This window comes from Silurus meridionalis, chromosome 6 (genome assembly GCF_014805685.1).
Source record: "Silurus meridionalis isolate SWU-2019-XX chromosome 6, ASM1480568v1, whole genome shotgun sequence".
NCBI classification, from domain to species: Eukaryota; Metazoa; Chordata; class Actinopteri; order Siluriformes; family Siluridae; genus Silurus; species Silurus meridionalis.
Genome location: NC_060889.1, coordinates 1,214,762 through 1,226,897, shown reverse-complemented (window position 1 = coordinate 1,226,897; position 12,136 = coordinate 1,214,762). Strand labels below are relative to the sequence as shown.

The window sequence follows — 12,136 nt, the reverse complement described above, 5'->3', positions numbered from 1 at the left end:
TTGACTGAGTGTGTTTTTAATCCATGTTAAAGGATTTTGCTAACATCATTCACATCACAAAAACAATTAAGCTTGATTGACATTTTTCAAGACATTTTGGTACATATAGCCCTTTATAGAGTGTTTGAAATGTAAAATTGAGTAACAATGGGACTAAGAAGTAGATTGCACAAGTTTACATCACAAAAGTTAAATTGACATGAAAACTGGGCAACAAATTAAACCTGAATTTAATTCAAAAGAAAACACAGCAGTAACACCTGATACACACTTTTAGCTGCATATGTTACCACAACTGCTGTTGCGTCTTTGGTTAACTGATAAGTTGGCAATGTGAGTATCTGCGGTTTTTAAAAACTCCATCTGCCATTGTTAGGTTTTTGTACAGCGTTTTAGTGATTCTGTATTACTGTGCACCTACTCCAAGAGCGCAGTGATAGAGAGCAGAATCTGAGAGCTTTAGTCCTCTGATAGTAAGTTCAGTAGAGTCTGGTGTTGCTTCTGATTCTAATCCAGAGGGATTGTACTGTGCTGTTGCTGACTTTGCACCTTTAAACAATAAAAACTGAGGTGTGCTGTTAGAATATTGTCTGTACCAGTAAAGATAAACATATGTACTGCTTGACTCATAGGAACATTTCAGCTTAACAGTGTCTTTTTCTTTCCTGACAATGTTGGTGTCTGTCGGTCCAATTTTATCTGCAAAACTGCCTGCTGTGAAAAATAAAATTAAAACATAAATCTTAAGTGTTTAAATCTTAAAGTAGTTAATATTAATAAATTCAGTTGATAATCTGATGAATATAAATTACCTGTAACTACAGTGAGAATCAGTGTTGTGTATCTCACTATGTACAGTAAGGTGTAGAGTTGAGTCATTTCTGAACACAGCTCTGTGAGGATTCTGTATAATAGTGCTGTATGTGCTGAACCTTACACATGAGGGAACACGTCTTTAGAAGGCCACACCCAGGAAGTGCTGCTGTTGTAGTATAACTTTACTAGGATTTTACAGTATCAGTGACAGTGTTGCTGATCAACACAATGCATCTGATTTAGAGGCCTGGGTTTAAGATTTCCTGGGTTTAAGATTTCCAGCACAAATCAATCTGCACATTCTCCTTTTACGTCTCTTATCTGAGGTTTCCACCATCAATACTGTCTATCGTGCAATGTTTCATTTTGTTTTTCGCACCATTCTGTGTACACTATAAGTATATCTTATATGTGCAGTACATATGCTATTGTAGTAATGCGACTCTGCTTCCTGAAGGAATTATAATACTAATAAAAATTATAAAATATAATAAATTAAGGTGTAATGTATAAGACATACCAATATCAGCAACAGTGAGGAAAAGCAAGAAGAAGAATAACATTGTGAGATTTTAAAGGTTTTAAACATAAATGGCAATAACTCAAATGGAAATTGTGCTTCTTGTTGATTATAAAATATAATAAATTAAGGTGTAATGTATAAGACATACCAATATCAGCAACAGTGAGGAAAAGCAAGAAGAAGAATAACATTGTGATCCTGAGGGTTTACTTCAGTCCTCCAGCTTTAGAATAAATGACAGTGATGATTATTTGAACTTCTCCACCTCAAGCTCCACCTTTTTTCTGCATGTTAATGCATATTCATGACAACTGTGAATGTATCCGCCCCCTCCATGAAAGAGTCTGTCATGATAAAAGGGTTGTTTTGAATTTGGAGACCAGTAACACCACACATGAAGCAGAAATGTACTCTGGATGTGATACCAGTCCAATAATATTGTAGGTTTTATGCAACCTTCTGTTTAGAAGAAAACAAAAGCCATCTGTTTTCATTCTGAATGGACTGAGTGTGTTTTTAATCCATGTTAAAGGATTTTGCTAACATCACTCACATCACAAAAACAATTAAGCTTGACTTTTACAAACATTTTTCAAGACATTTTGGTACATAAAGCCCTTTATAGAGTGTTTGAAATGTAAAATTGAGTAACAATGGGACTAAGAAGTAGATTGCACAAGTTTACATCACAAAAGTTAAATTGACATGAAAACTGGGCAACAAATTAAAACTGAATTTAATTTAAAAGAAAACACAGCAGTAACACCTGATACACACTTTTAGCTGCACATGTTACCACAACTGCTGTTGCGTCTTTGGTTAACTGATAAGTTGGCAATGTGAGTATCTGCGGTTTTTAAAAACTCCATGTGCCATTGTTAGGTTTTTGTACAGCATTTTAGTGATTCTGTATCACTGTGGACCCACTCTAAGAGCACAGTGATAGAGAGCAGAATCTGAGAGCTTTAGTCCTCTGATAGTAAGTTCAGTAGAGTCTGGTGTTGCTTCTGATTCTAATCCAGAGGGATTGTACTGTGCTTTTGCTGACTTTGCGCCTTTAAACAGTAAAAACTGAGGTGCGCTGTTAGAATATTGTCTGTACCAGTAAAGATAAACATATTCATCGCTTGACTCATAGGAACATTTCAGCTTAACAGTGTCGTTTTCTTTCCTGACAATGTTGGCGTCTGTCGGTCCAATTTTATCTGCAAAACTGCCTGCTGTGAAAAATAAAATTAAAACATAAATCTTAAGTGTTTAAATCTTAAAGTAGTTAATATTAATAAATTCAGTTGATAATCTGATGAATATAGATTACCTGTAACTACAGTGAGAATCAGTGTTGTGTATCTCACTATGTACAGTAAGGTGTAGAGTTGAGTCATTTCTGAACACAGCTCTGTGAGGATTCTGTATAATAGTGCTGTATGTGCTGAACTTTACACATGAGGGAACACGTCTCTAGAAGGCCACACCCAGGAAGTGCTGCTGATGTAGTATAACTTTACTAGGATTTTACAGTATCAGTGACAGTGTTGCTGATCAACACAATGCATCTGATTTAGAGGCCTGGGTTTAAGATTTCCTAATCTCAGCACAAATCAATCTGCACATTCTCCTTTTACGTCTCTTATCTGATGTTTCCACCATCAATACTGTCTATCGTGCAATGTTTCATTTTGTTTTTCGCACCATTCTGTGTACACTATAAGTATATCTTATATGTGCAGTACATATGCTATTGTAGTAATGGGACTCTGCTTCCTGAAGGAATTATAATACTAATAATAATTATAAAATTGCTATATAATTTATCATTTTCCAGTAGGTCTGAATGGAACCACATGAATGCTATATACACATACATACTTGTAATTTAAATAATATACATTTCAGTCAGGTAATGAGATTCTTAACCGGTGTCGTTTGAATTGTGGAAACATTTTGATTGTCTTTGAGCTTTAATGTCTGTTTCCTTTGCAGCTGCTGCACTGTGAGTTGATGTGTGTAAACACACCCAATTTGTAGCACTTTGGTAGAGTATGGAGTGGAGTAAAGAAAACATTTATTTTTTAATTTAAATTTTATAACCAAAGTATTTTTTTTTTAGCCTCAGGGAGACACAACAGGGAGCAAATAAACTCCTTGCACTACTTTTTCTGGAATCTTGCTAATATTTAAAATATTTAGTGTTTCTCAGTGTCTCTCAGCTCGGAGGCGCGTTAGAACAGCGTCGTTCTTGGTCCAAGTCGATCAGTGCCACGACCGGGCCGAGGGAAGCTGAGATCCCGTCCTGCCTGTACTCATTTACTCTCTAATATTTCTATACATATGCAGGCCGCATATACTTTAATATACTGTGTAACATCATTCATGATACATTAAAGTAGAACATAATACAGGTACATCTTAATACATTTTCAATATCATTTGAAAGTTGATTTATTTTAGTAATTCAATACAAAAAGTGAAACTCGTATATTATATAGATTCATCACACAGAGACTGATATGGGCTGTAATTAATATAAACAGTCTGCTACAATGGTTTTGGGCTTTAATTGCCATGAACTGTTAAATCGGCTGAATCAAGTCTCCATCAGTAAACAGTTAAAAACCTCAACAAAGATAGAACTAAAATGAATGGATATTTGGTGTCACCCAGATGAGGATGGGTTCCTCTCAAGGTTTCTTCAGCCACTAACTTATTAATTAGGGATAAACTAATAATCTATACATTTTAAATACATATTTGGAATCACAATGACAAAGTTTATTGTTGCATCTATTGTCCGGATCTCCCGGGCACACTGCGCGCACTTCCGGTTTCGCGGCATGCACTTCCGGTTTCGCGGTGAGCACTTCTTGGTCGGCGGCCATCTTGCCGTTTTCCCCGCGCCTCCCGGTATATAAGGACAACCAAGAGTTTAGCTCCTTGCCAGATTATTTTACCGGCTTCCTTGCCCCTGAGATTATTCTTGCATTCCTGCCTGCTCTGGATCCTGATCCTGATTCTGATCCTGATCCTTACCCTGAACCTGATTTCTGTTCTTCTCTGTCTCTCTAGTTACCTGGTTTGGACTTTGGACTGTTTGTGGTTTATGTTTTGCTCTGCCCCGTATTTTTTTGAGAAATGATTCATATTTTTCCTTCAGAAGATGAACACTGCACTTTATATATATATATATATATATATATATATATATATATATATATATATATATATATATATATATATATATATATATATATCTTTATGTTTTTATATTTTACATTGTTTATTGTTTTTATTTATCTTCTTTTTTTCCTTGTTTTATTGTTTCCCCCATCGCATTCCCTCATGCTGGACAAATCGTACAAAGCATTTCACTGCATGTTGTACTCTGTATGTATGTGTATGTGACAAATAAATAAACAAATTCAGCACATACAGTGGAGTTGAATTTCAAATCTATCAGTCTCAATGGTCCAAAGCAAACATGCCAACCTTTAAGCCACTGTCTCCAATGTTATGTAATGCTGCCAACCAAACAGTGTGGAGGTTTTTGTACAGTGCAGCTGGATTTCCTGTCACTGTGGGCACCAGAGCACAGTAGTATAGATCAGAGTCTGATACAGCAGCAGAGGAGATGATCAGATCCACTTGTTTATTATTTTTATCCACTTTAACATCCAGACGTGGTGGAATGGAGACACTTTTATCTCCACTTAAATCATTAATATAAAGAAGGAACTCAGGGTTAGATTTCGGATGTTGTCTGTACCAGTGCAGGTAGCTGTATGTAGCACTTGTGCTGTAGTTGCAGGACAGAGTAACATCATCACCTTCATTTACAACTTCATGAGTGAATCTTGGGTTTATTGAATCTCCCATTGAGTCACCTGTTATAGAAGAGAACATAATGCATTTAACTTTTAATGTGTGCACAAACAATAGATAAATAATCTTACATTCTGCTTTTTCTCCTCACCACACACTCATTTATCACTAATTCAATACTTAACATATTGAAGGAACAAAAAATATTAATATATAACTCACCTAGTGAAAGCCACAGACACGTAAATATAACAGTGAACATGATGAATGTTTTTTCCTGAATAAAAATATTCTGAGCTCTTTCTGTACACTAATATGTTAACATCATACATGTTTATGAAGCTCCACCCTACAGCATCACGTGACAGAGTCACCAATGTTACTGTCAGATTGTTGGTTTTTACTGAAACATACTGACTTTACATTCAGAATCACACGGGGAATCTGTCCTGAGCACATAATAAACAAACACAAACCATGAAAATGATGTAATTATAATAATTTTAACAAAGGTCCACCATAAAAATAAATAAAAACAAATTAATTTAGGATGTAGTTAAATTATGTAAACATTATTACTAATCAGCAGTATCCAACAACAATGGGATTCAAACCCACACGTGCAGAGCATAATGGATACTGTACTGGCTGACGACATGGGCCACACTGGGAGCTGTTCACCTCATTCGTCTTTCCTTCTGGTTACCATTTCAATGGTGTACAGCCTTGCGCTTTGTGAAAGTCAATTTACAAGCGTGATGCAAAATGTAGCCAAAGTCAGATTTAGCGTGCTATGTTGAAAGCACCATGCCATGACTCTAATACCAGCTGGGGTAGCTGTGGCTCCTCGAGCAAAGTGGATGCAGAATTCAAGCATAAAAAAATTGTTGCTTTATCTGACAAGCAAATCTTTTAGATAGGGTATTAGCACAAGAATAGATAACTAATGAAACACTATGCAGCTTCAACTAAGCGTTTCGCCTGTAGATGGCGTTAGATTCAACACGTAAAACACGCGCAAATAAAATCAAAGGACGAGGTGGCCGAGTGGTTAAGGCGATGGACTGCTAATCCACTGTGCTCTGAACGTGTGGGTTCGAATCCCACCTTTATCGGTTAGTTTGCTTTAATGAAATAATCAGAAATGTTCCTCAAAGTCCAAGATCACAAATCATATACATTCATTATGTTCTATACAATAAAAAAAAATAACTATAAATACATAATTACTGTATTTACAATGTACATTTCCTCAGCACAAACCTGTAATTATTTACATCTTAAATAGATTATTATTATATTTTATTTAATCATTTAAATGTACAAATATCAAGTCAGAGCTGTAATACTGTCTACAGTTCTGTCATCATTTTAATCATAAAAATAAAATAACATTTCAGATTTTAATTTCTTCATTCCTCATTTTGAACAGATCATCACTTTACAGTATAAGTGAAAGTTAATTGAGACTCCATTACAACTCACAACTATTCCACTGTTGCTGATCAACACAATGCATCTTTTGGATATGTTGTATCTCATGATTTAACAAACATACTGTACATAAACCTCTGCACACTTTTGTTTATTATTTTTATCCACTTTAACATCCAGACGTGGTGGAATGGAGACACTTTTATCTCCACTTAAATCATTAATATAAAGAAGGAACTCAGGGTTAGATTTCGGATGTTGTCTGTACCAGTGCAGGTAGCTGTATGTAGCACTTGTGCTGTAGTTGCAGGACAGAGTAACATCATCACCTTCATTTACAACTTCATGAGTGAATCTTGGGTTTATTGAATCTCCCATTGAGTCACCTGTTATAGAAGAGAACATAATGCATTTAACTTTTAATGTGTGCACAAACAATAGATAAATAATCTTACATTCTGCTTTTTCTCCTCACCACACACTCATTTATCACTAATTCAATACTTAACATATTGAAGGAACAAAAAATATTAATATATAACTCACCTAGTGAAAGCCACAGACACGTAAATATAACAGTGAACATGATGAATGTTTTTTCCTGAATAAAAATATTCTGAGCTCTTTCTGTACACTAATATGTTAACATCATACATGTTTATGAAGCTCCACCCTACAGCATCACGTGACAGAGTCACCAATGTTACTGTCAGATTGTTGGTTTTTACTGAAACATACTGACTTTACATTCAGAATCACACGGGGAATCTGTCCTGAGCACATAATAAACAAACACAAACCATGAAAATGATGTAATTATAATAATTTTAACAATAGTCCACTATAAAAATAAATATAAACAAATTAATTTAGGATGTAGTTAAATTATGTAAAAAATTCTGTATATTAAAGAGTATAACAAACATTTTTTGAGGTATTTCACTGAGGTGAGAAACAAACCAGCTGCTGTTCTTGGTGATGCTATAAAGATGTCAGTGAGCCATCAGGGCTTAAAGGGAAGTGTGCACAGTGTGTGTAATGTGTCCTGGATTGAGTAAATGTTGTAGTAAAATAAACAGTAATCAAGACTTTCGTTCAAAGATGAACATTATTACTAATCAGCAGTATCCAACAACAATGGGATTCAAACCCACACGTGCAGAGCATAATGGATACTGTACTGGCTGACGACATGGGCCACACTGGGAGCTGTTCACCTCATTCGTCTTTCCTTCTGGTTACCATTTCAATGGTGTACAGCGTTGCGCTTTGTGAAAGTCAATTTACAAGCGTGATGCAAAATGTGGCCAAAGTCAGATTTAGCGTGCTATGTTGAAAGCACCATGCCATGACTCTAATACCAGCTGGGGTAGCTGTGGCTCCTCGAGCAAAGTGGATGCAGAATTCAACGCCCTTATTGAAGCAAAGAAGGTTTCCCATACCGAGTTGAACCCGGGCCACCTGGGTGAAAACCAGAAATCCTAACCGCTAGACCATATGGGAAACAGATGTTGAAGCCTGATCACAAAGGGCTGTGTCAGATGAGGACCAACTTTGGATCCATTGAAACACATCCCTTTGATCTCAGTGTGTCAAACTGTGGCATCGTGCATAAGGTCAAGAAGCGTTTTGTCTGTAGATGGCGTTAGACTGAACACATAAAACGTGCAAATAAAATCAAAGGACGAGGTGGCCGAGTGGTTAAGGCAATGGACTGCTAATCCATTGTGCTCTGAATGTGTGGCTTCGAATCCCATCTTTATCAGTTAGTTTGGTTTAATGAAATAATCAGAAATGTTACTCAAAGTCCAAGATCACAAATCATATACATTCATTATGTTCTATACAATTTACAAAAAAAAATAACTATAAATACATAATTACTGTATTTACAATGTACATTTCCTCAGCACAAACCTGTAATTATTTAAATTTTAAATGTATTATTATTATTATTATTATTATTATTATTATTATTATTATTATTATTATTATATTTTATTTAATCATTTAAATGTACAAATATCAAGTCAGAGCTGTAATACTGTCTACAGTTCTGTCATCATTTTAATCATAAAAATAAAATAACATTTCAGATTTTAATTTCTTCATTCCTCATTTTGAACAGATCATCACTTTACAGTATAAGTGAAAGTTAATTGAGACTCCATTACAACTCACAACTATTCCACTGTTGCTGATCAACACAATGCATCTTTTGGATATGTTGTATCTCATGATTTAACAAACATACTGTACATAAACCTCTGCACACTTTTGTTTATTATTTATTTTATATTTCTTTATTCATGTGTGTAGGATAGAATTTTGGCTCAATAATATATGTGACTGTGATCAGAAAACAGGCACATCTCACAATTTATATATTCAGAACCATAAATTAATATCAGACAGAAACACTGGACTTCTGGATCTTACTGGACAAAACAACTACAGACTTCTGCACTGGTTTCCAGTAAAACCCATCACTTATACAGCTTTAAACTTTCTGATTTTAATTTCTTCATTCCTCATTTTGAACAGATCATCACTTTACAGTATAAGTGAAAGTTAATTGAGACTCCATTACAACTCACAACTATTCCACTGTTGCTGATCAACACAATGCATCTTTTGGATATGTTGTATCTCATGATTTAACAAACATACTGTACATAAACCTCTGCATACTTTTGTTTATTATTTATTTTATATTTCTTTATTCATGTGTGTAGGATAGAATTTTGGCTCAATAATATATGTGACTGTGATCAGAAAACAGGCACATCTCACAATTTATATATTCAGAACCATAAATTAATATCAGACAGAAACACTGGACTTCTGGATCTTACTGGACAAAACAACTACAGACTTCTGCACTGGTTTCCAGTAAAACCCATCACTTATACAGCTTTAAACTTTCTGATTTTAATTTCTTCATTTCTTATTTTGTTTTCCTGCTTTGGGTCTCTTCTCCTTTCTTCTTGCAGAAGGTATATTGCTTTTGTAAATAAATGATATTTAATGAGAATTTTAGTTCTGTGAAATCAAGCTGACAGTGTGTAGATTACAGCTGAGGCTCGTTACTAAGAAAAACCAGAGCAGGATTGTGGAAAACATAAATATTGTGACTGACAGAAGAACAGGTGTAGTCGATATCATGGAAGTGAATGTAAACATGTAAACAGCTCCATCTAGTGAGAAAAGCATGAATCTGCTGCAGTCATGTGTAGTGCTTTTTGTACAGTGGAGTTGGGTTTCCTGTCACTGTGGGCGTCAGAGCGCAGTAGTACAGTGCAGAGTCTGATACAGCAGCAGAGGAGATGTGCAGATCCACTTGTTTATTTCCATGAACTTTAGCACTCGTTCTTGGTGGGATGTTGGGACTTAAAGCTCCACTTTCATAAATATAAAGAATGAACTCAGGATTAGATTTTGGATCTTGTTTGTACCACTGCAGATTCTGTACAGTATCACTAAAGTCTTTGTAGCTGCAGGACAGAGTAACATCATCACCTTCATCTACAACTTTATGAGTAAGAAGTGACTTTATTGAATCCGCCATGGAGTCACCTGTCATAGAGATAAAACATTTAATGATTATATAATCAATTATTATATAACTGCAGAATCACAGAATAATTAATCACAAATTACCCAATGTTTATTTTTTAAACAGTAAATTAATCAGAATTTAACTCACCTATTGAAAGCCACAGACACATGAAAATGATAGTGAACATGATAAATGCTCTTAGCTGAATGAAACTATACTGAACTTTCTGCACTCTGTAGCATCATAAATGTTCATGAAGCTCCACCTCACAGCATCACATGACCAAGTCACCAATGTTACTGTCAGATTGTTGATTCTTAATAAAGCATCTGGAATTAATGCATTATTTTAATCTGTAAAAATATAATTAGCTGATTCAATTATTACATATTTTCATTATCTGTTATATTTGTTTTTATAAGTGATGTCACTGCATTGGGGGCTTCAGCCTCATCAGAAATTGCTGTGAATAAGTATGTAAGTAATAATAAGTATAAGTGAATAAGTAAGTCATTGTGAATAATTATGTGAATTATGTGAAATTGTATACAGTACTGTCATTAATTTATTTATTCATTCTGTAAAAACAAATCATGTTTATTAAATACGACAACCAACTTTTTTCTAGGTATTTCAATAAGATGAGGAACAAACCAGCTGCTGCTCTTTGTAATACCAGTGTGTGCACAGTGCACAGTGTGGGAGGTTTACTGGGTTCAGTGAAGGTTGCAGTGTGTATTCACTTGTGTGAGTGTGTGTAAGTGTATTGTTGTGCAAAGTAGAATTCATAATCAAAGAGCTCAACATTGCTGACAGATGTGGCAGGATCCTGGTACATGTCTCACAATAAGATAAGTGACTGCACCACCTTGTGGAGAAAGACTTTAAAACAGGATTTAAAACAATTGTACAAATTTCTTTTTTTAATTTATAATTAATACTGATTTTAATAGTTTAATTTATTATTGACTCTTTGACCAGTAATCATTAAATTGATAAGTACAAATATGATTGCTAATTTTTAAATGAAAACTGGAACCTGTCTGGGAGCTAAAAAATAGTATTTAATTGAAACATGTAAACAGCTTCACCTCCTGAGAGAAAATAATTTCTGTCTTCACTTTTGAAAATTTTCTTTCTGTACTCTAATATGTCATAATATATCATTCAGGTTCATGAAGCTTCACCCCACTGCATCACCTGATGGTGTCACCAGTGTGACTGTCAGACTGCTGACTTACTGATGCATCCAGACTTTACAGTCAGACTCACATAACGAACCTGTGTAGTAGTAGTAGTATAGAGCAAATGATCAGATCCACTTGTTTATTATTTTTATCAACTTCAACATCTAGACATGGTGGAATGTCACTTTTAAATTTAGTAGATTCTTGAATATAAAGAAGGAACACAGGTTTATATTTTGGATATTGTTTGTACCAGTGCAGGTAGGTGTTTGGATCAGTTGTTTTATATTTACAGGACAGAGTAACATTTTTACCTTCATCTACTGATTTATGAGTGAAAAGTGGCTCTATTGAATCTGCCATGGAGTCACCTGTCATAGAGATAAAACATTTAATGATTATATAATCCATTATTATATAACTACAGAATCACAAAATAATTAATCACAAATTATGTAATAAATCTTTTTTAAACAGTAAATTAATCAGAATTTAACTCACCTATTGAAAGCCACAGACACATGAAAATGATAGTGAACATGATAAATCCTCTTAGCTGAATGAAACTATACTGAACTTTCTGCACTCTGTAGCATCATAAATGTTCATGAAGCTCCACCTCACAGCATCACATGACCAAGTCACCAATGTTACTGTCAGATTGTTGATTCTTAATAAAGAATCTGGAATTAATGCATTATTTGAATCTGTAAAATTATAATTAGCTGATTCAATTGTGAAATATTTTCATTATCTGTTATATTTGTTTTTATAAGTGATGTTGCTGCATTGGGGGCT

The 12,136-nt window shown here is 34.6% G+C and overlaps 1 non-coding gene across 1 annotated transcript; it reads left to right on the top strand.

The window, feature by feature from the left end:
* Window positions 1–6,191: 6,191 nt before the first annotated feature.
* trnas-gcu lies at window positions 6,192–6,273 on the top strand. Its single transcript has one exon. It is a non-coding gene; the product is annotated as a tRNA-Ser (tRNA).
* Window positions 6,274–12,136: the final 5,863 nt, after the last annotated feature.